Genomic DNA, 23,432 nt, shown 5'->3' with positions numbered 1-23,432 from the left:
TCGACTGCGAAGTATAAATCAAACAAATTGTTTCACTTGCACATGAAATATTATAAACGTGACTGAAAATTCCATTAGTTGCAGAAAATGCATTTGGTATGAAAATTTAATTACGCCTGACGACGTGAACTGAATAAATTTATTTGCTGAAGTCAGCGATACTCGCCATGTTTTCATTTTTTAAGTTTAAACGTGAAGAGAGGAGGTAATTAAGTGCCAACAACAATTTTAGCATTTTTCTATTACTATTTATTCGATTGGCCTTATGCAAATTGTCTAACCTGAAATAGGCTGCTATTCTGGGTGATTGTTTGATTTTGTATTTTTATCTACTTTTCTAACTATAACCATAAATTTGACAATTTAAAATTAATATTGTCTTTTAATACTTCTACGATATATTTAAACGGTATTAAATTACTTGATTAATAATCCCGCACTGCTTTCTCCCGGTGTAATTTCATAAAATCCATTGCAGTTTATTATAACATGAAAAAAATTGTGAATGGAATTTGTCCAAACCGTTCTTAGCTGGCATTTGTAGCAAAATGTTATAAGGTCCAAATATTGGTTGAAAGCAAAATCAAAGACCAGACCTGCTGCTGTAGGCTGAAATCGCTTGTTCTTGTAAGTATTTGTTCTCCTGATGCCGAAATAGGATAAGTCTGTCGCCTATTATAGATTGAGGGGCAAGCTAGGTTCCCGAATTTACTTAGAATGAGAAGGAAATTCTCTCCAGGAACTAGGTTGCGCGAGCGGTTGTCGCTGTCGAGGTTACGAATGTGTGAAAGGGTTCTCTCAGGGTCCCTTAATAAAGCAATCATGGAGAAATATGGTGCAGGATATTCATTAAAACTAAAAAAAATATGGCACATCGTTTATTATGTGAGAGTGTTAAATATTAAAGTGCTGAAATAAAAAAAAATATCTACACTTTGCAGTTAAATACACTTTATTATCATCTTTAACCCTTTCACGACCACGGGGACGCCGGTGTCCCAAGCAAAAATCATAGATTAATTAAATATTTACGTAACCATTGTAAATTATTTTTTTGTTTTAATATTTCGGAAAGTACCTTTTTATTAATTTTTACTGGCAATATAGGATAACTAACACCGTTTATTGTTTATTGTCATCGGAACGTTAGAGTTCTTTTGGCGCGAATGATCTGCTGTTTGGAATAAATAATTGATATTGTAAAAGTGCTTTTCAAGTTTTTACAGTGTCAAATTATCATTACCTGTTAAGTAAATTGTTATTCTAAATATTCAGTAGTAATGTATTTATGTTGTATTCTGTGATAAATCGTTATAAAGATTATGGGACACGGATGTCCCTGTCGGCGTAAAGGGATACTTTTTATACGGAATTTCTTAACTTTTGACCTGGTGATATACCAAAATGCTATCATTTTCTTATTCATATTTTTCTCAGAATATGTTTCGTAAGGGACGTGGAGTTTTTGAACTTCTAAAAAATAAAATTCTTCAAATTTTTGTGGGCGACAATAGCGATGAGGAAGATGACTTAGTGCTTGATGACGAAGACCAAAGACTTCTAGTACAGGATGATGACCAAGGGGTATATGATGTCGAGGTTGAAGAGACGACGACTCTTCAACGGCAAGAATCACCTGAACCTTCAACGTCTCAAAAAATCAATCCATCTAATCATAAACCAATCCATCAACAACAGGAATTGTTTCGCCGAGTACCGCAAATAACTTGCCCTATTATATTTATATTATTCATAAAAAAGTAAAAAAGAGTACACTAAGTAACAAATGTACATTATTTACAACAAAACAGACTTACCAACAAGTAAACCAAAATTTAGAGTTTAAGTAGAAAGTAACCCTTAGCGACCATAGGGACATATTTGTCCCATAAATTTCCAAGAAAAATGTAATACTTTTTTGAATTTTTAGTATAAATTATGTTTTTAGGATGCCTATTAATTCATTACATCTAGCTAAATTAATTAAATAAGGTACCGTAACCTTATGGTCCTGAAAGGGTTAAACAGGATCGTTCATTACAATGAAAAGTATATTTACGCTTGCAATAAAAGTGAAAAGTTTTATGAGCTAACGAATTGTGCTGCACAATAATAAGTTGGGCGTTGAAGCTCGCCTCCACAAGTCCGGTTGCCGTTTCAGAAGCGACGGAGCTTTATTTATTTGGTGGCGCAGCAGTCACGGGTTATTATTTTGTCTTCAAACTCAGCGGGCCATGGTCAGATTCAACCTATTTGCATTTGAATAATCCGTGGGAAGCTTTCAAGATTCAAAACGGAATAATGTCTACTACAAGTGAGAGTTGTGTTTATTAATTTCTTTATATTAATATCCAAGGATATTTTAAAGTGTCCATTTTATTTTTTTACTTATTAAGAATTGACAATATTTACAATGTTTTATACAAATAATAAAAAGCAATTAAAAATACATGATTATTTGCAATCACAACTAGAGTTATGTTAAACAAAAAAGAATTTTGAATTTAAAAATGACATAAAAAGTAAATGTATTTGCTTATATATCTTTATGAAATTTTTAATTGCTGGTAGGCAATTATTATTGTTTTATTAAGCATTTAATATTTATTACTGCCAGATTGTTTTGTATTGTCTGTAACGATTATAAGCATAGCATTTTGATTAAGATTGTTTTAAATGAAGGGCTACCGTAAAGATTTATATGATAATGACGTCATATATTAACTATACATTTGCGTTTTCAAATGAAGTCGCTCCGAATGCGCACTTGCAGAGTGAGTCTATTTGCTTGCATGTGAGTGTATATAAATACCCATTGCATATTCAAAACATATATAAACTTATGATTATGCATTGTGCATTGAGCCCGTAAAGTTAACAAGAATCTCAGGAAAAAAGGAGTGCCTCCTATCAAAGTGATGGTTGTTTGTGTTGTGAATTCACTTTTGTCAAGTTTTATAGTAAACTGTTCTGAATAAGCAATTATAACAAAATATATAAACTAATGAAGCTCTGGTTTCGGAAATATTAAAACGCTAATCTTATTTAATACGGCGTACGGGCGTGCCCAAATGCGGAAGCATTGTTGGGATCTCCAACATCAAACTTGGACCGAAACTAACTACATTAGATGGTGTTACGTGAGGAGACTCGTGAACTCTCCCATTCAATGTCGCTCTGAACAAGATTATTGTTCGAATACAAAAGAAGATGAAAACGTGTCACGTTCGTGCTTTCAATGTGCTGGGAAGCGGCTGACCGAAGCCTTTCTGTTATTTTGAAGTCCATGGTCTTCAAAAAAAAATAAAAATAATAACTCACATTACCTTCATAATTAAATATAAACAAGTAACGGGTTGTCCGTTTCAAATTAAGTTTCTTTTTAATTTTAATTTTTAATGTTAATATTTATTTAATACAGCGCTGATGAGTGTATAATAAATACTACAAACTACAGAAGCTGTGCCATGATTTATAGTTGTTAGTATAAGGTATTACTGAATGTGTTTTACGATAAATAAAAATATTTTTTTTTAAATGTATCATTATATTTAAGGTTTAATTTACCACCTGTAATTAAAATTGTATATACGTAAGCTGATTTTGTTTTAGGCTATTGTTGTTTTTACAATGAATCCAGTCTGTTGGAACAATATTTTGTTAAATATTTTTTTGTTATTTTTGTATCTTCTTATAGATTCATTTTAGCTGCCGCTGCACTAGTAATTTAGAGAAAATGAGTTTAACATCATATTTCGAACAAAATATTTTTTGTTAATAATTTTCCAAATCAAAAATACTTCTTTAATAGGCATATTGTGAATAAATAATAATATGCATTGACAATTTGAAATTGCAATGGGCAGGCCACATAGGGCGCAGAATGGATGGCCGGTGCGATCTTAATGTTTTTAAGATCACAAACCGGCCAACATGGAGTAGGACGTCTGCTTTTTAAGATAGATAGATGAACTTGGTAAGGTAGTCGCACAACGTTCTCATAGGAATTTTATTGGAAAGGATTATGTCCAGTAGACAACCTGCGGCTGAAATGTTGATGATGAAGCATATATATGCTTCATCATCAACATTTCATGCAATAAAGTGCATCGCCCGTCAACTCGCTGATAAATGCGCATGAGGCAAACAATGCGAATGAAACAACTAACTTTATTGCACGACTACAACTTCATGTTTGGAAGTAGCTATATAATTGTCCTTTCCTTAAGAAGCATATATACATTTTTCCTCAGAGGTTGTATTAGTCAGGGCGAAAGCTGGAATAAGAAAATCTTATATACCATAATCAAAGACGTCAAGTATCACATTTGTTTTGCTTTATATGCTTTTTCCTTGCAAGTGCATTTAATGTTTGTAGATTTTCATACAGAGACTTTAAATATCATTCGTAATACCAAAAGCTGCAAGTTAACAAATTTCAATTGGTGCCTACTAACCTTACATGGAAATCAAACGCTTGACTTCGTAAATTAGACAAAATGACTTGTAATCAAGTTTAATCTTGTTGGACCTGTAAATAAGAAATAATGGCTACAGATTGCGATACTACAAATATTTTAGATGAGTAATCGAAAAATGTCTAATTATAAAATGATTGTTTGAACGTACCAAAATTCTTTACTACTGCTACAATAATTAGCATTTCATAACACTGTTTTATGTATACATATAATGCGACAACTTCCGAGAAAAACAGAACAGCGATTAAATTCTCAAGAATCACGATTTATGTATTTTTGGACCTTTTAGATTCATTGTCCTAATGCCGTAAACTAAAACAAAATATACTTTTTCATAAGACATTACTGTAAAATTTTAGAAAACACTACATTATTATACGTAAGTTGGTGTACTTGCTTCAAACTTCTTTTGCAGGAGGCTTTCTTTGTAGTATAGACGTCCACTGTATATACCATAATCACCACGCTTGGCAAGCTCGTTATCGATCACATTGTGATATAATAGTGTGCAGAGGACGCTGCTGCCCATCGTCTGAAAACTTATACGTGAGCAGTGGCAATCCTATATAATTAATGACTAAAATGTGAATTGTAAGATAATATCAAGAGATTTGCACCCACGACGTACGGTTGATAGCTTCAGTTCTTTACCTCTGAGCCGCCAGTGCTCTCCGTCATGGTAGGTAAAAACGTAAATAATGGCCGCCTAGCGGTTATTTAGATCTGCTAATTAAATTACTGGGATATGAGAAGTACGAACTTATTGAGGTAACAGGAAAATATAGCGCAAGTTCTAGTATTTAAAAATCTAGGTAACGAGACATTGGTATTTGTAGAGTATATTACTTACATTTATTAATCATTGTACTAACCGTGGAAAGCTTAAAAAGCTTTGATAAAAATAAATCTACCAAAACCAAATATTTTTAAACATGTTTTATTTAAATGTAAATATGAGATATTGCCAGTCATAGCAGAGGGATGCACAGCTTCAAGTATCATCTCCAGCTCATAAACTTTGTTGCTCAAAACTTTACTTACCTTGAGATAAGGCACGTATAAAACTGGTTTACGAGCGTCGCTGTTGGTTAAAATTTAATAATTTACACTGTTAATAAATGCGCGTAAATAGAATAAAATAAAATGAGAATCCATGCCGACATCAACACTTTTAATGTTTAAAGTACTATTTTTGCTTACCTTGTTTATTCTAAAAAAAAAAAAATTGTTGGCAGATTATCGGCTCAATATATAATTTTTTTTTAAATTTTTGCTCATTCTACTCGTCATCGTCACAAAGTCAACTACAGGACTTCCACAGCCAGATATAAGACTCCACCATAAATTTTAAATAAGACTAGATGGAAGCGGCCTGTATCCAGCGTCTTAACAAGGTTTTGTCCACGTTATTGAGAGAGGTCCTATGCTACGCTTACTAATTCGTGGTGTCAGCTCAAGAACCTAATGGTCTGTTCTTTTATTCTGTGGTCTATATAGCCTGACCACTGCCAATTAAACTTGCCAATCCACGGGCCATATTTCTAATTTCGTTCATTTACGGATCTCTTTTCACTCACTAACAAATGTATTAAATTCATCTCACTATTTTAACACATTTTATTTTAGTAAATACTATAGCTGAGTTATATTACAATGACATTTCTCTTGAGTACACTAAGATCTGATATCTTAAGAGTTTTATTTCATCTACTATATCCTCTTTAATTACATTTAACAAGTTTAACTAATCTCGTGTTTTACTTATTACGTATTTTAGAACGACATGGCCTATATCTAGCAGTACATGTACTACAGCTAAAATAATGATGGCGATGATGACGAATGATAGAAATGAATCTATTTGTAAAACTTCTTTCAAAATATGAACTTTACTACAATATAGTTACATTTGTGAAATTGGTCAGATACAGTATAGTAATAACAATTATTTTATAAAGACTTACATTCGAACGTTTTATATTTTTAAGTATACGGTTAATATCGCTACAACATTTGCTGTGTGCTGGGATATTTCGATTTTATAACTATTATAACTAATTAATTAGTAAATAATCTATATAATCAAATAAAGTACTGAAATTTGAACACGTTGATAAAGATAATTCCAGTGATTTTTAGAATTTTGTTAAGTCGTCGTCGATTTAGGCGCCCTCTGCAAGGATTAGAACTTCCGAAACATATCTGGCATGCAGAGGACGCTGCTGCCCATCTGAAAAGTTGTTTGTGTACAGTGTCAATTATATATAATAATTACACAATGTGTGAATTATATATGACTGTTTCATGGGATTCGAATCCGCGACCTACGATTGCAAGTTTCGGTCCTTTACCCCTAGGTTACTATAGCTAATTTTTTATTTTGATAAGTATAAGGTTCATAACAGAGCACTATTCTAGGCGATTAGTTACATATTATTATACTTTACCAAGTTTTGGCAGAGATATACTATGACATAACACCTTGCAGTGTACAGCGAACAACGGTTAGCATTAAATACAAATGATATATTTTTTTTAAATTTTAATATTTTTTGTACATAGCACATTGGTAACAACGTTAAGAAATAGTCATCGGCTACGGCATATGTTGTCTATCCATCACAACAATTTCAAAAATGTGTTGTATGTTATTTTTTAATTGTTTTTTTAATTTTACAAACTAATTGGGCACATCGATCAATAAATGATCTTTTATGTAAGCCATGAGACGAATTCCAAAAGATACAAATTTGAAAGAAATTAGAATAGAAGATCCCCTATGATGGCATGCTTCAACTTAATAGTCTACGAGGGTTCGAAAGTTTTTTAATGTGATCATTACTATATTTGGTGTTTTATATAAGTGTCAGGTCTTTAATCTTCGTCTTAAAATTGATAAAATGTTACGATCTGCCGATCTGCCTGTTCAGGAGTGGCGATGAGCCAGAAGACGTAGCGGGGGTAAGCCGTCATTAGGAGCACCGATCACATGGTTTAAGACCATGGGAAGTCGATGGATGCGGGCAATGCAAGACTGATCATTGTGTAATTGGTAACCAATGGGCGTCTACTAGCTGAAAAGAAGAAGAACTCATGAGATATGCTTACGAGAGATACGTCACTTGGGCCTTGTATTTGTGAAAGAGAATGACACTCGTGCAGTACATTTCTTTTTTTTATTAACAACGATCAATTAAACGTAATGTAAGCGTCCGGTAAATTAAATAATAAGCATTTATTTTCGAGAACCTAAAATTTTTTTTATTAAATAAGCTACTTTTTAGTTTTGTTATTGAAAACCGGCACTATGTTTGATTTTTGTTACTTTAAATAATATAATAATCTTATTTTATTTCGCAGAATTTACTAGTGTCAAAGATATTTTAATAAACCATTCATTTCAAGAACATTGGACTTTTACAACACCACATATATATCGTGCTCAAAGAAATAAAAACATTTTCAAACTGCCAACAAATAAAATTAGGTGGGTTTCAAAATAATTCTGCACAAAGTATAAGAGTATAAAATTTATAATTAGACTCAAAGTTTCGTTGCTCTCATTATCTAATGAAATTTAGTCTCGACCGAGTGAATTAGATAGTTTTAAAATATTCAAAGAGAGTGGAAACCTCATTTTGTATTCTTAATTACGAAGGCAAGATTAACGTAATAAAGTGCAAAATGTTAAGACAGTACCGCAAACTTTTTATAACAAAATTCAAAGAAAAAGTTCTTCGCCGAATTAAAAAGATCCTTAAGAATCGTCTGCCATGTTTCATAAACTTTTTTCTCGTAGTACAAAACTATAACTTTTCATAAATACGTTAAACGGACCGTGTAGATATTTAAAAAACTTTTGGTATATGCCGCGAGATTGTTCATACGTGGAAAATCACATAGTTATAAGATAGACAAGATATAACGCGTGAAAATTATCCAGGTTTCAAGTAATTCAATTACGCAGGATGATAGTTTAAAGGTTTTATAGGGGTGCACCGTGTGGTTCACCATAGCCAGAAATCAATGGTTTCAGAGATAATAAATAACCTAATAATAATATACTAAGAAAAAGTAATTTCAAAACTAGAATTACTTTTTTTTTAAATTATAATTCACTATCTGCCCGTGTAAAGCTGCCAGAAGTAATTGGTTTTGTAATCCCAATATAAAAATAAATTAATGTAATTTATTTCAAATTATGTAAAATCTTTAACTATTTTTGCTTACTGATAGATAGATCAAAAATATCGACCTTAGAGTTGTCCCGTTTGGGGCTGACCACCAAAAAACAAGATTCCCTGTGCAAGCGTCTAATAAAAAGGAAATTGAAGAAAAAAAAGTTAAAGTAGAGAGAAAAATAAAAGGAACTTAATAAATTTATCGTTGAAGATGGCTGAAAATTAAAATAAACATATAAATAAGTTAGACTTTCAAAAAGGCATTTTTATTATTATATTTATTTTATTACTTCTGTGTACATGTATGCCATATTTTGATACTTTAAATACATATATATATGGTTACCTACATTTTGCATACAGCAAGAAAATCAATCATAATTTTTTTATAGATAAGTGTAACAGTTCATGTATTTATTATTTACTCTTAATTTCATTCATAACATAATGTATACACTAATAAATACACTATGCGAAGTACATATTATTATTAATTTATATTTAGTTACGATGGTGGACTTCAAAGAATAAAAAAATGAAACGGAAAAGGATAGTGTAATTCCTCGGTGAGTGAATATTTTGGATTAATGACTTTATATAGTTATATATAGTTTAAAGTGCATACAGTATATACGCAACGATATACTCGTATATATACTTCTGCAGCAAGTGGCACGAAATAACGATGCCAGATTCCAAGAGTATGGTCAAAGTGATGTTCATCATTTACATAACATAATTTTTAATAAAAAGAATCAACACAATTTTTTTAATTTTTTTAATGGAATAAAAGCTTAAGCATAGTAGTTTTAACTTAATTTAAATTTAAAGTACGACATCTCACACCGAACACCTGTAAGTATATAAAGTATTTAACTTAAAAGAGATACATAAACAAATTACTGTTTTTTGTTTTATGATTCAATGTTTCCTTTAACAGAGATGGACCAAGTTTAGATGATTTTATAAATTAAGTGTTGTATAAACTTAATTTACATCAAGGATTTACAGTTTTTTATCAGAATTCATTAACCTTTGTAGTATTGGAATAGGCAATCACGTACACCGACTGAAAAAATATTTTAATCAAAAAGTTATGATAAAAAGAGGTACACTAGAACGTTATTAAAAATTTCTGTGTCAGATGTCAAAGGGAGATACATAATGAAAATAATGAAATATGTGAAAGGTAATGTAGATTTTTTTAAATGTTATTTTGCGTAATTAATAGTACTATATATGGTCGCTCGAACGTGTTGTTGTACAGTACTAATTAAATTAACCACGTTGTACGCTTAAAAAGTACAGCGACCTAGTCGACGAAATAACTAGACATAAATTCATAGTGAATTTGTATGTGGAGATATATGATATATGAGATACATGACAGTGAAATTTCTCTATAACCGGTTTAAGAATTTTGGCCTGTCAAGAGCAAACATCAGCTCATTTCTGGAACAATCAATATTGGTAGAATCATTTAATTTGTTTATATAGAAAGAGGAGTCTGGTAGATGAAAGTGAACGCCAATGGAAAGAAGTCATTTTTAAACCAGCTATGTAAGTCGTCAATCAAGAGTGTTGTACCCAGTCCCTATCCCCGTTACGCATTGGACCCGGCATCCAAACGGTTAATGGATGCAGAGAAGTTACGTCTTTATTTAAATTAATTATTCAATGAAAATGTAGTTAGACAAGAACCGTGCTCTATGATTTATTTCCATATAAAGCTACGAGTAAAGAGTTCGTGCAGCCGACGTCCGTAGAAGTTGAAAGGTTCTCTTGTGGCGACCACGACTCAGTAGACGCGGTATGAATAGGCTCCCTAATAGGTAGACTAACGACATAGTTCAGGTTGCGAGAATTTTCTGGATGCTGGCAGTGCAAGACCGGTTAACTTGGCGATTTTTGGGAGAGACCTATGCCGAAAAGAAAAAGAAAAATGGTATTACTTGTACGGTGTATTATTTTTTATAGATTATAAAATATTTGCGCTATTTATATACTTATCAAATAAAAATTAGTCCAAATTTCCCATGGTCAAGCCATAACATGAGAACAACTACTTATATATTTAATAGATTCAGGCGTTACTTTACGGAAGTTCTTCCTAAGAAAAAAAAAAACAAAATATAGCTACTTCCGCTATGTAGCAGTAGTCGTGCAATGAAGTGCACCGCCCGCCAGCCTTACTTATTTAAATTTATTATTAAGTTATGCCGTTATAGGGGAAATAATTTCCATATAAGTAAAGGCGTTGTGGTTGTTGGCAACAAAAAAGCACAAGGAGAAATATATATATATATATATATATATATATATTTAATTAATTATGGGTAGTGGGCAGAAAGCCTGGTCTAATTTTGCACCGCAGCTCGGTACTCCCCTGATGGTGGTGGTAGCCAGCCGCACGATCTCCCAGGATTGGTCAGGCGACAGCAAGTCGTGAGCAGGGAGCGCCGGTAGTTCACAGGATGTGTCGGTTCCGGTGCAAGGTTATATGAATTAAACCTCAAATAGTAGGTAATTTTAAGTGTGAAACTCGCACCTGTGAATAAATGTCACAGTTATGATATACATATATAAGTATATGTACAATTTGCTCCGCTGACAGTAAACCCGGAGATGCTTGCGATGAAGGAAGGGCAGAAACCGAAAGCAGTTGAAGTGATTGTTTACTGTCAGAACGGAGTTACAAAATGTAAAGCATGTAAAACAAGAATAGGAGAGATAAACAAATAACAAATTGCAAGGAAAAATGAATACATAATGATGGAATAGTGTCCATAACACAGACAAAATGTTGAGCTCTAACTTATAGATAAATGCTACTTAATAATGATGTCTTTATAATATTTGTTCAACACTTACCCTTTTGGGGTGCGAGGCGATGTAAAGGTTGTGGCGTGAATTAAATAATGCCCAGAGGAAGAAAAGGACCAAGACGTGAATTTATAACGTATGTTCTTATTAGCTTGACCCCGGCGCGTGAGACGACACGTAGCTGGTGAACGCAACCGACACAAAGAGTGTGCGTCAGTGCGTGAGATGACACCTAGCTAGTGAACGCGACCGAGGCCAGGATCCTTATGCCGAGCACTGATGTAAACTACTCTGGCTGGTGCGCGGGCGCATTGGAATTTGTTATTAAAACAAAGATCTGCTAAACCAATAGCACTTTTCCACGACCCCACGCCACTTAAGATGTACCGTTCCCCGCTAAGGTTGAACAATTTTTTGCTGTATTGCGATTTATGAGATGTTTTTCGTGTTTATATTTTTTTGGATACAATTTTAACTAATATTTATGGGACGTTAACTTGCAACGTTACAATTTTCCTAATACATCGTGGGAGGTTTTTATGGAATATGAATTAAAAATTCTCAGACACAGGAAATATTTTGAAAATATAAACACTATTGAATCTTTGTGCATTTTGCAGTAAAAGCGGTTCTTATGTACATTATTGTTTCACAGCTGATCGATGCTGTAAGTATTTATTTAATCACAAAAGTCACTTATTCATTTAATCAGTAAATAAGTAATCACACTGAAAAAGGTCACAATTTTTCTACAGGAATACTGTATGCTTATAACTTCTGACAGTACAAAGTCCATCGGAACAACTAGTATGTATAATAATAGTATATGTAAGTTGCATATACTTAATTATGTTATATTTTGAATACAAAGTAACATTCGAGTCTGTGTAAACTTGCGAAGCTATATGCTTTGAAACATAGAAAGCAAGTGCGTCAATTACTTAGAAAGGAACTCGAGTGTACATCCCACAGGTGGAAATATTATTTTGTTTCAAAGTTTCATTTCACTCCAGTGGAAGTGTGGGGGTGTGCATAACTTTTGCAATTATCTGCGACTAAACATGTTCGCACGGTTGGCAGGACGGCAAAGGCTTTTTGAAAGTTAACTACGTAAATTTTAATGTACGCAGTTCTTTTTTAATAAATGTGTAAATTATTTAAATTATTATTTTATTTGTACACACATTACTTCTTGCGTTGTATCCCTCATTACCTACGATCGTTCGTCTTTTTGGAAAGTTACTTTACTATGTTACGCCATACGTGCCGGTGTTTGGCTGTGGGTATTACAGCTGCTGTGATTTCAAGCACGGTCCAGATCCAGACCAGCACATGGGGTTGTTGCATTGTTGCATTCCAGTGATAAAAGTATTTACACATTTTATAAATAACAATACACATTACGCACTGTTATAATAGGAAAATATAACAGTCTTTATATTATCATATTCCCCTCGTAAACCGTTGCCTAGCGGATTGGTATAATAGAAGCGGCAGTGCGAAGAACAAATATCCGTTTGAACTTAAGGTACGGAGTGAAGATCGCTGATCGTCAAAAGCGGCGTAGTATACGCACCCACAAGGACAGACGACATTGTTACACTTGTCGGAAGACCCTTGATCCTAGCCCCCTTCCTACCTGTCGAGTTGGAAATCTATGACGGCAGTGTATACACAGGTGTAATTACTATATGTACATTCACAAATTTAAATGTATATTTGTTAGAGTTCAAGCGCAAAAAATTACATGAATTGTGTTACATTTTACAAAATAATGTTGTCATGACTGATGTAAAAGTCAAATGAAGTCTTTTTTAGATCCTTAGGGCAATAATGTGAATTGAGGCTTTGCTAACATACAAATAGTAGGTGCGTGAAATAGTAACAAAATCACAGGCAAAGGTGTACCATTAATTGAGGGGATATACCCAAATCCTAACGCTTAAAAGACAGGTTGGCGATCGCTGTGTGGTGTTAGGGTATAAAGAATACTTCAGCCCATAATCTGCAAGCTGTCATTCGTACGAAATGCATGGGAGGAAATGGTGTGGACCTATTCTATGTCGGGCCTACTCGGCCAGGTCATAGTTAAGCTCGTAGAAAGTAGCTGGATGCGGGAGGTACAAAAACGGTCATCGCGGCGATCTTTGGGGTGACCTAGCAGTGGACGTCTATCGGCTGAAAAGAAGGGAAACAGATATAGTGTTTATTATGGATTCATATTACAGGTTTTATATTAATCTTTTTTATTTCTTAATATCTACACATCTGCTGGTTACGCCTGCATTATTCTGGGTTGACTGGTAGAGAACGTTCTTTAGGCTTTAAGTCGGCCATTTACCAATATCTATAAAAAGTGTAAATAAATAGGATAAAATCCAATAACTTTGTAAAGTTTATTTATTGAAAAGTAGAGTAAATCAGTCTTCTGATACGTAGTTTCTTTCCGTCTTGATGAAAGCTTTAAGAGTGATAAATTAGTTAATACTGAAAGTAGTTTAATTCACGGGAAACTACGAGAAAAATTCAGTGTTAAGAAAAATGAAACCTTTTAAACAAAGTGGTTGTAGAAAAACTAACGTTCGCTCTTAATTTTCATGGTTCATGTATAAGTTAATTCTCCGTGAACGAGCTTCAAGTTTAAAATCGCAAAAGAAAAAGTTATGTAGTTTATAATTAAAGAAGTTTTTTTTATAATTTAAAAATATAGAAAGAGACGTGGATGTGACATTTTATATATGTTTTTTTATTGAAGATATAATAATACATCTTTCTATTATTACATAGTATCATTGTTTTAGCCCATAAACGCCTATTGCACGGCATAGATCTTCTCCAAAGATATCTGTGGGGAGATACCATACCATGTGAGCAAGGGCAATCCTATATAATTAAGTCTTAATCTAAAAAATATTATTAGGCAGCATATTTCAACATGAATTATTTTTTTTTTCGTGACGACTTTTTTAAAATTAGTGTCGAACCTTCTACTCGTATTATTTCGACAATATTAAATCTATTTCGTTAATCATATCACTAATTATTTTCGCACATGTAAAATAATATGTATTTTAAAACTGAATGATCGCGGCGGTCTAAATAACACTTCCAGGGAACCGTAAATTCCATTAGTACGTGTTTCGATGTTATTAAAAATAGCAATATGTCCAGTTTAGATGACATCACTGACATATCCTCAGGGATTATATAACATTTTTCATATGTGTATAGAAACACAGTTGATGATATTTATTTATATATAATAGCAGATTCTTTAATTTTTTTTTAATAAATCTTTCAATAGAAGCTTTCTGAACACAACCAGTAATGCTATTGCGAGAACGTGTATATTGCCAATAGAAACATTTACTAACTCTTATGAAGTCTAATCTAAAGTAACAATTTTTTTGCCTATGCTTTTTAAATAGTTTTACAAGTATATTTAAAGCACAGAAGCAGCAAACCCATGGTATTGTAAGAGTAATTATTGCAAAATATTAGATTAAGTATACACTGTACGTCGATTACTACAGGTACGAAAATTTTGCAGACCTTTTGAAGGATTAAATGTAAATACTAGGAGTTATAAATGTTTATAAATAAAGTAGATCTTTAATAACGATCATTCATAAAAATGAGAATGGGTAAATAAAGTTATGAGAAAAGTTAATAGGAGCTAGAAAAGGATATTTATAAAAGGCAAGGCTTTATCGAGTTCCTTAGGACGTAATATCAAGTAACAGAATGATGAAAGGGAATAATCGCTATCCAATATCATGTTTTACTATGAAACTTACTAGCCGTAAGAGAATTTGGAATGGACCCTTCTTTTACAAAGAATTTATATTGGGAAATATTTTGCGATTTTCTGTTTATATTAATGTTAATATTATATGATGTATCCGAATTTTACAATAATTGGTATCAATAGAATTTAGAACATACGCTCATGTCTTTCACGTTTATAATAGTTTATAGAAAACAATGATTACAACTGCACAAAGCAACTTATTCATTTAGATCTCTATAATGACCACAAGAAGCTGGAAGTAAGATTATGCTTGAATACATCCTACTTTGACTTAAAAATTTCAATAAAGTTCTCTATAGTTCGAAAAAATAGAACACTTAATAAATATTTAAAATCCGAATGGTGCTTATGCCTTTAAATTATTAGGTCGATTCTCCTCAGAAATATTTAGGAAATCACCACATGAAAAATTGGTGTATTCACGGTCTGATTAGTGTCGTATTGTCATAGTAAAAGGCAGCGTTTGGCACAGAACTGTTAAACCTTCGGTCTTTAAGGTTCTGAAGTGGAGACCACGATCCGGCAGTATAGAACATCCACCAACAAGGTCAACGAAGGACAGACGACCTTGTTAAGGTTGTCGTAAGACGCTGGATGCAGGCTGCTTACAGAAGATCTAATCCGAAATCTATGGAAGAGACCTGTGCCTACTGGTACACGTTTTACAGCTGAAATAATGGTGATCATATAAGTATCTATTGTTTAAAATACCTTACGCTCAATTATTATACGTAATCAAAGTCGTTAAGGGTTCATGTCGGTATCACTTTATAGCAATATTGCTAACTATAATCGTATAATGCGCATATTTCCTTTGCTGAAACTACTGCACCAAAAAAATATTTTCAATAGTAAATAAAAATTAATACTAAAAAAGCTACTTTTAACAAATTTCCTGAATAAGTTCCTCCTCCTTTATCGTGGTGTTGGGTTTCAATAATTGTCTTATAAAGGATGACGAAACAGCCATCTTGGGTTTGGTGTAGTAGCTCTTGTAAATGTGCCTGCTACCTGATACAAGTTCTACTTAATAATTCTAATTAACTAAATTTAAATTCTGAAGTTAAAATAGCTAAGAAAGCGTGAGAGTAGTGACCGTGAAAGAATGTTATTAACGATACATGCAAAGAAAACTATTAATACTTATTATTTGGTAATTCGCGTTAATCTGCAAACTCAAAATATAAAGTAAGATCATTAGTTGTAATGGTCGGGCGCACGAGTTGTACGCTCAATTAGTTTAACTGATGTACGACGTTCACGTAACATTTTAAGAAGTAAACATGTTTGTAAGAATAACGAAATCATTTTTGAATACATTATTCTTATGTTTAGATATTAATAATAAAAGTGCGAAAGAAAGAAGGAACAACTGTCCCAAAAGCCCTCGCAATAACTACTGTGACCTTGTTAACGAAATGATTAGGAATAAAAAAGGAGCCAATTTGTATGCTGCAGTAGTAGGAAGTTTATATAGCTTACTGAAGGATTTTGCTCAATAGGAAATATGAGCTAATTTCTGGAATAAACTTCAAATTCTTTAGAATTACTAGGATCATTACAAAATTTGTTAAGTGAGGAGAGAAATCTGTTTGATGAAGGTGAATGTGAATTCGCTACGCCTAGAGAAACGGCCACTTTTTTTGAAACGCGATGAACCTGACTCCCGTATTGTGAATGTGTAGTAAAATGAAAAATTACTTCTCTTATAGATAATAATATATATTTTATCCATTGGTAGCGATGATTTACGAATATTTTGTCTGGAAATGAATCTAACTTTTTTTTAAGAACTTGCATGAAATCTATTAAAATCATCGATTGGAACTTATAATGGCAACAACAGATGTGGCTACATGAACTTAATGTTTTTTTTATTAAAAACAAATAAAATCAAACGGCAGAAATGGCGTTGTTTTTCATCATGACAACCAGATCAAAATACACATTTATTTATTTATTTATTCGGCAAGTATATAGACACGAGCCAAGAGGCTTATTAGTAACGATGCTTTGGTGAACACTAAGCATCAAAACTGAGAGCATCAGCGTTGAGTTGCAAGATTGTCAGTCATTGTTCTATTAACTGCATTTTAGAGTGTGCGTCGGAGTAACCTTATTTTACTCCACCATCTCCTTTCTTCTATCATGTTCAATGGAAAAAAGGAGATGAGGGTATTCATAAAAAATGTCGGATTTGCGACATCCATACACGGTTAAAACCTCTTTAACGAACACTAGTGTTTTGCTACTTCTTTTATAGTGCGAAAAGCCAAATGATTGAATAACCGACTTCGTTGTTTTCAGCTAGCTATAACAAAGAGTCTTCAAGTTAAAAAGTTAATGGGTATCTTCAAGGCAAACACGTACTATCGTAGACCTCGTTATTGCTTAATATGAGAGGAGGCAGAAGTCAAAAGCTTTGCCTATAACCCATATAAAAATCAGAGAAATGATTGTATTGTGTTATAGTGTTCACTACAAAGGGAGACCCTAACCTATATAGACTTATGTATCTATATTTATCGTCCATTTAATTTTTTTTTAACTAAAACACGCTGAACTTTAAAAACTGACAATTATAATTACTTTGTAGAGGTTTTTGATCACATTTTTCAAATGCTGTAAAAAGGTTTCATGTCACTGTTTCTAAATTATTACATATATTTTATTAAATAAAACGACATACACAGAGTAGGTAAAATAATGCTATGTATATTTGTAATAAAAAAGACAGTAAAACCTGTTTTTGGTGCCCTAATAAATAATAAAATTAAAAAATAGGTAGATTAGAAATTTGCGTTATGGCTCTATCTCCATGGTAAGGATTATCACTTTAAATCGCGAGAATAATGGATAATAGTAGGAACATGATGGTGCAACTTTTTCAGCTTATAATTTTCAATAACAATTCAAGTCAAAATATCTTTGTTATATTTATAAGATCATTACAGACATCTTTAATTGTCACCTTAAAATTAAGTTTGTGACACGCCACCTAATGAGAAGAACTAATAGGAAACACAGTTGAGTCTGTATTTTTTTTTGTGATGATTGCAAAAAAATTGTCCTTGAAAGAACAATAATTTATTCCCAAAACATATTTCTATCGTAAACATACTCTGAAAAAGAACAATATGCCTTTTGGTCGAGCCAGTTCTCAATAAAGTTTTTGAATTTAACACGTCTTTTGGTCGTGTTGTTATACAATCGTGTACAATAACCTACAAATAAGTGAGATACCTTATGGAGCCTAATAGCGAGTACAGCAACAACATTGATTCTACTAATCTCCACACCAGATTATTGTTCACATGAACAAAAGATTTTCCAACGGTTGACTTGCAAAACCAATTATGGTTCTAATATATAAATTACAAAAGTATTAAAAATAATCATAACTTGAGGTTTTCCGATATTGATTTGTTTTTTATATCTTTTATAGTACTGTTCCATTATAAGATCTTTAGGTGGTCTATAAGTTCTCCAACTACATTTTTTTAATAGCTCTACTTATAAATTAGTTTTCTTTAGTGTAATTTTTTATACCATTGTAATTTAAAAATTATTTATTTTGCACTCACTCATTGAAACTTATTTTTGTTATTTATATTTGTAATTTTTATAAAGTATCAAGAGAGGTTCTGTAAGGTCAGTGCCTTGCTATTTATCATTGTTACAACCTACTTGACAGTACACCTAAGATCTATTGATTCAATTACCGTAAAGTTAAGTAGAGTTCCGACAAAATGTTTACGAGTTCGACCGAGTTCATGACGCTCAATTTGTCGGAAACATGAAACGTGATCTATAAAGTCGTAGCAGTTTCTGGCAACTTCTGATCAAACTTTAAAATTTGCTATCGTATCAAGAAGGACGCTTGGCAGTTTGCCAATTATATTGTTTCTTAATAACAAAATGTTCTAATTTTATTTATGAAATATTTTGCATTGTTATTGTACAAGAACATAATAAATGTTAAAAATATAGTGAAGACCTCAGGTTTAATAAGTCCTAAATTAACTTTATAAGTAAAATTTAACTAACATGACTTATAAAGTCTTAGTTAGATAAGTTATTTATTTGTGATAGATATAATAGCCTTCTGCCACTTTTAGGATCAGAAACGGTTATTGAAATTAAGTATAGCAACTTAAAATGCAATTATAATACCCGAAAACGATTTCCAATTACAAACTTTATCTTAATTGCTTTACCTTATCATCATCATTATCATCATCATTATATTAGTCGATAAATACCCACTTCAAGACATAGACCTTCCTCAAAGATCACCACGATAACTTCCTGCTACCTTAACTACGTTATCCTTCCTACCCACTGTAACTTAACCAAAACTAAATATAGAATAAAAAAATGAAGAACACCAAAAACAGTGTTCAACTTATTTAAAGATGTACATAGTTCACTGATGATGCAAGAAGGATGCTACTTAAGCACATAATAAGTACAGAGAGTTTCAAAAGACGAGTTTCGCCTTCCGCCAAAACTTAATCTTGAATAATTGCAAAAGTTAAGTCTCACCGAAGTAAGGCAGAAATATAACTTTGAAACAAAATAATATTTCTACCTGCCGGTATCGTGTTCGTGCCCATTGCTGAGTTATTAAGGAGCTCTGTACGTTTACAGTCTTTATATTACAGTTACAGATGTGACCGGAGTGAAGAGAATTTATACGACTTTATTTGCAACTTGTATTTTTATACATGCGAAAAATATTACAATATATTTTAATTTACTGTTAACGTTACGAACATCAATAGTCTTGTAATAATATTTAGTTTTAAACGGCAAGTTGATTCTTTGATATTTAATAAGAGACGAAGAGTTGGGGTACCCCAAGCATAAAGTTAAATGAACGTGTTAAATATTTTGAATTTGGCTCAAGTTTTCTCGAATATGCTAGCAGTAACCTACCTCTCTTATCAGTCTCTAACATATGCTGCACAACTTTGCTGTTTGTTTCAACAGTCGCTGTTGAAGGACGCCCCTTACACCGACCATCACTAAAATTACCACGATGTTATTCTGTTTAAACTTGCTACTAGTCATAGTACACGATGAAGCTTCATCAATAAAAGATAACTGAAGTCTATCGTGACTTTTTAGTTCACTGATATAAACAACGAAAATTTAAAACTGTTCAAAATTTCAAAAAGAACGCGCCAAGTAGGCCACTGTGGCCTTGAAGTTCAGGATATTTAATGGAATCAGGCGTTACTTCGCGGAAGTCCATCCTAAGTAAGAAAAGGACCAATATTTAGCCACTTCCGCACATGCAGTGGTAGTCGTGCAATGAAATGCACCGCCCGCCAGCCCACCGATAAATGCGTATGTGGCAAACAATGCGAATCACACAACCGCCACCACCAAATCACTCAACACGTGTTTCACCCCTCCACGGGGCATCTTCAGGAGTTATGTTACACCGATTAGTGCCAAACACAAAGTGAGTTGAAGTTCAGGGTTGAATACCATAGACTGGCAAGCGTAGCGTAGGATATCGATCCGCAAGGCAAACATGGCGCCCTGGTTCATTTCTTTGGAAGACGCCGGATCCTACAGGACTTAGTCTAGCTGTGGAAGTCTTAGGACTGAAATGATAAAGATGGTGAAATCCATGATAATACACAAGTATTATATTTAAGTTGTCAGGCAGAATTTTATACGCATGTAGTATTGTAGTTGGTGCAGAGATTAGTATAGAGTAATTTTTAAACATTTTTTAAAAAGGCTACGTCTAAAAGTTTTTAGGGTCGCCAATGTATTTTTATGTATGCAATTATTTTCATTTAATTAAGTGTCATTTTTAATAAAAAATATTTAATGAAACACAACTAAGTAATTCGAGAGACGAATCTTTAATGCTCGCGGAAGTCCATTTTCGAATTTTAAAACTATTTTCATGCTGACTAATTTAGAAATCTTTCAGCATCACCGATATATGTAACATTGTAATACTTTGTGAGTAACCATTGAAATATAGAAATTGTGATTTATAATTAGATTTATAAATATTCAGCTTGTCTTCTATCAAAAGGTATTTTAAAATAGCTATAAATATATCAGTATCGTGTTATATTAAAATAGAATCAGTAGAGCTGCAAATAAAAAGAAAATGAGGCATTTTGTTGTTCTATTTGGCAGAGTTATTTCCTGTGGGTCCAAATAACAATGTTCGTAAAAGAAGTCTTTCGGCAAGATAGTCGATTTTGATTCAAAATTTATGAGTAACTCGTTTCAGTATTCTATTTTCTACGCACGATTTGCCAGATATGTAGTCCCTTTGAATTATTACTCAATGAGTCAGTACTTCATTTTGTGAAATAGGGACAAGCTCCTTATCAGTATAATAAGGTAAGATTACATTTTGGAAAATAGCTTCACTATAAATAATATTAAACGCCATAATATTTTTCCGTTTAAACAATCATATTAAAAGTAAACAAATATTGTTAGCCTGTTTGACCAAATAAATGTTTACTACCTCAATATTTTTATATGGAATATTATGTAATAAATAAACAATTATTAAGTAAAAGCTTTACAATGCGATGTTAAATAAATAGAACGTAAGACACAAAGTAGATTGATGAACTTGGTAAAGCTGGATACAGAGCTCTACCAACGGGTTCTATAAGAAAACTATGGGGGAACCTATATCCACCAGTATACTTCCAACAGCTGTAATATTGATGATGACAATTACATAATACATTTGTCTTAAAACAAAACGTACTAATTAGATGAGCATCTTTAGGGCAATTAAAAAAATACAATAGTTTGCCAGCTGTAAAGAGCTTCGGGTCTCAGTAAAGGATATATTATTAAAAATTTTATTTGATTCGAGACCAATGGATGCACCGGGAATTTGCAAATAATTTTCGTGACAGAGGTCGTCTAAAGTCGCTAGAAGAAAATGGAAGCAAGCCGCTTTCAGTCGGAAATATATAGAGAGGCCTATGTCCAGTAATGGACATCCTACAGCTGTAAAATGATAATGATGGTGATGACAGTGACGTTTACTTTAAAAAGCCTCTAAAGTTTATAATATATTTACTACTTGAGAATTTGGAATGGACTTAAATTCTCCCAGAAGATATATAATAGATGACTCAACGCTATCTCTGTTTATAGTGTGCACGAAATTGCTAAACACCGACTAAGATTTGTAAGCAGTGAGAGCAGGGACTGCGTGATTGACGAGATAAATATGAGATACTTGACTACAGACCGCTTGCGGTTTACCTGCTTTATTTGAAATTTTTCCACGGTATTACGATTACAAAATACGCGTAAATACGTGATCATTCCGACGCGTGGTTAGTGCACTTAAATATATAAAACCTCTTTGTCACCCCGGCAATGTGTTGTCACTGTGCTATTTTACTTTTTTATGACAGATCATGTCAAGATGAAAAAAAGAATGAAGACTGAATTTTTTCGGGGAGACGGAGCAAATATTTTTTAGGATAAAGAGGAGATGTGTGCGTGACGCACGGAGTGCGTGTGTGAGAAGTGCAAAGGTGGAGCCGTGTTGTGCTGTGACTGATTAGTAAAACGGTCACAGACGTCAGGTGGTAAGATTCTTGCACGATGGTTAGTACTTACCTTTGGCCCGGGTAAGTTGCACAAACCATTGGTAGATTGATTGGTATTATATGATGATGTATATCGAGGAACAGCTTAAAGACCACGTTAAGTTGATGGTAGTTGTGGCGGGTCTGCAGAGGCAAGTGTGAAGGACCCTTCCGGATCAGTGATCCGGCCGTGTATGTAGATAGCCTAGGACGACGGGCCTACCTATTTTACACGGAAGCTGTGCCCGGGTTTCTGGGTCTCTTGGGTGGATCTGGGTGTTTCGCTATCAGTGTTACTCTGTAGTGATGTGAATTAGTAGAAACAGGGGCTGGAACGTAGTTGGCAGCGAGCGTGCCCATCCTGTGGGGATCGTGCACCGTTTGGTGACTCCCGGATGCGACCGTGTGTCAGTGCGAGTTCGGTTACACGTGTTTGTATGTGTTGGGTCTCGATTTCTTGGTATACTATTGATTGGCTATTTGAACCTAAAGTTGAAATTCGAATCAGATTAATTGTAGATTACACAATTTATGA

The sequence above is a fragment of the Battus philenor genome, unplaced genomic scaffold, assembly GCF_028537555.1.
Source record: "Battus philenor isolate CCGP_79_NKW_IND1 unplaced genomic scaffold, ilBatPhil1.0.hap1 SCAF_24, whole genome shotgun sequence".
NCBI classification, from domain to species: domain Eukaryota; kingdom Metazoa; phylum Arthropoda; class Insecta; order Lepidoptera; family Papilionidae; genus Battus; species Battus philenor.
Note: the sequence above shows the minus strand (reverse complement) of the source record.